Source organism: Otolemur garnettii, unplaced genomic scaffold, assembly GCF_000181295.1.
Source record: "Otolemur garnettii isolate 467f Iridium unplaced genomic scaffold, OtoGar3 scaffold00057, whole genome shotgun sequence".
Lineage (NCBI taxonomy): Eukaryota > Metazoa > Chordata > Mammalia > Primates > Galagidae > Otolemur > Otolemur garnettii.
Genome location: NW_003852452.1, coordinates 5,546,320 through 5,549,399, shown reverse-complemented (window position 1 = coordinate 5,549,399; position 3,080 = coordinate 5,546,320).

The following is a 3,080-nucleotide window of genomic DNA, read 5'->3' as shown; positions in this document are numbered from 1 at the left end:
TAAGAGACGGACAGAGACCAGGACAGATGGAGATCAAAACACTACACAGTACTTACTACTGATTCAGACTGGGAGGGAAAGGGTGGCCCAGGAGCGCAGCGACTGTGAACTTCCAGCCACTGCGTCTGGGAAATAAGCAGACTTATCCCCCCCTCCCCCCAGACGGACACACGCTTCCTCCTGCAGGGGCCTCCCCTTTGTAAAACTTCCAATGTGGAAGAGAAGACATGTGTGTCCGTTTCACTGTGGCCATTCCTCCAGCAAGGACAGCATGGCAGAGTCCAGCTGTGCAAGCCCAACTTAGTCTCCTCAAGTCTACCAACCAAATAATTCGCTCTTCATTTTCTCAGCAGAGTGGCAAAGGGGTGAAGAGATCAGGAGCCTTACACTGAATTCCCTAGATACACAGCAACATCAGAAGCTGGGAATAAATATCTTCCCCTTACAGGTAAGAGAAAAGCAGGCTGTTTGACTCGAAAGCCTGCTCCCTTTGATTCTGTTCCTTCTAGAAAGAAAATGCATTGGAGATCAAGTAGGGTATGGTATTTGAAAAGCTAGAATCCCTGACTAGGAAGATGCTGATGAAAGAACCACATACTGTGTCTCAGTTGGGTGGTAACCTGAATAGCTGGTGCTCTACAAGTATTCACTGCCTGTGAGGCTGAACGGTGGAACTGGGCCTGGCCAGCGGCTGGGTCGCTGTCCCACGGGGAGGCAGATTGATCTAAATGTCATGCATGGCTTCCCAGGCTACTCCCCTCCATTTGCGAACGTTTTGCAGTCAGAGGGTGAAATGACCGGTTTTCATTTTTTATGTTCTGATGTCCATTAGTTTTTTCTTTAGGAAAATGGCTCAGATTGACATTTGGACACATTCATAAAGGGAAAAGGGAAAACTTCAGAGCAGGATTGTTCTATTCAAACAGAATGTGCAGTCTGGTTAATGTTTCCATCAGTCCAACCTTCCCCAAGTCCCAATCCATCCCTTCATGAAAGGTTTGTACTCCAGTTTCCATAGACGTTGAGAGTCCCTTCCATCCCTTTCAAGCCCACCATAGCAGTGTCAGATTTACGATGGGATGAAGGCCAGGCTGCATCTCAGGGAGAGCTCTCAGCACGTGATTTTTTAATCTACTCAGGCTCAGTAGACTGCCTCCTAGACATGGGGAAAGTTTGTCAAATTGACAGCGTGAAAGTTCATCAAATTGGACGTCTACCTTTAAGGTGCCCCGTGGAGGCACATTTTTAAAGCTGATGTTTTACTTATATACCATTAACTACTGTTGCTTCTGTGTGTTTAAATTAAATGCTTTATGTTTAGCTCTAAGGATTGTATCCCAACAGGTGAAGTTTCATACTTACAGCAGACTCTAGTTGTTACAGTTTAAGGAAAAATGCTTGAATTCTGACATTCCTTCCTAGGAACACAGACGAGGACTCAGAAGAAGATGCCTGGGAACTCAGTAAATATGAGTGGATAAAGATGGATATAGAAGAAATAGGAAAACAGTTTCTGTATGAGCTGAAGTACAAGAAGTCCTAGAACCTTCACATTGCTTAGAAAATTACTCGAAGAATACTTACTTGGCAAACCAGAAGAGTTTATATTGATGAACTGGTATATTACAATTGAGACGGTCGGAACACTTGAGCCTACACTCAAGCTTGAACCTGAACCCAAATCCATACTTCGGTCAAAACGTTTAGCTGAAAAGAGAAGAGAAACTAACTTATTTTAACATTTCTTCCTAAGGTTTTAAACATCCATATGAAATTATTGACACTTGTTAAATTTGTAAACATGTGTTCCCATAAATATCTTCTTGATATTAATAGAATTCCCTCAAAATTTCCTTGTCCTAAATATTCACTGTGTTTAGTATTCAGTCTAGCTTATAAATATTCATTTGAAAACAAAAATAGAAAGAAAGGGTAGAGACAAAGTTTCTGGCCTGCATTCCACCATAAACCAGTGGGACTATCACTTGTGAAATACCAGTTGTAGAGCATTCGGAGATTTATTGTAAAAATAAAGTGAGATGATGTATTTAAGCTGCTGAAAAATTTCTAAGTGTTTGGGTGGCGCCTGTGGCTCAAAGGAGTAGGGTGCCAACCCCATATGCCAGAGGTGGCGGGTTGAAACCCAGCCCCAGCCAAAAAAAAAAAAAAAAAAAAAAGAAGGCTCAGCGCCTGTGGCTCACGCAGCTAAGGTGCCAGCCACATACACCTAGGGTGGCGGGTTCAAATCCAGCCCAGGCCCACCAAACAACAATGACGGCTGCAACGAAAAAAAAAATAGCCAGGTGTTGTGGCGGGTGCCTGTAGCCCCAGCTACCTGGGAGACAGAGGCAGGAGATTCACTTGAGCCCAGGAGTTGGAGGTTGCTGTGAGCTGTGATGCCACAGCACTCTACCCAGAGGGACAGCTTGAGGCTCTGTCTCAAAAAGAAAAAACTTCTAAGTGTTACATGACTTTTAAGTAGTGTTATATTATCATCAGCATTTTAAATGGATTGATAGCATAAATGAAGATGATTAGCTTCAGAAAGATAAGGCAGAAGGGGGAAAGCCAAAGGGTCTTCTGATAGTTAAGGGGTGGTTGAGCTCAGCTGATCTGCAGGGCAGCCTTTAAAAGCCGGTGAAAATTACAGCCCCGCAGTTTTCAGCATAATGTAAAAAACAGAACTGTCTTCAACAGCGGAGCAGATGGCCTTGTGAGAGAGTGACCCAACTGTCTACCATAGTAGGCAAACCAAGTTCCTAGACTGATTGTCAGAGATAACCTTTTATGACATTAGCTGCAATAATTTACTGTCAGACCACGAAGTTTCCTACATCTTTTCCAACTTCCGGACTCTTTGTTTTCTATGTTCATCTAATAAACGAATCAAGGAATATTGTGGCAATTGACTCCACTGATGATATTTCCATGACTTGATATAATCAACTGGAAAAATGCATTCACTTAGGTGTACCTTAGAGAGCATAATGCGTTTTCCAGAGAACAGTGCTATTCCTAAAGCACTGGAAGGCTGTGTGGCTAATGAACATTCCATAACCCTCTGGAACTGCCTTCACTGA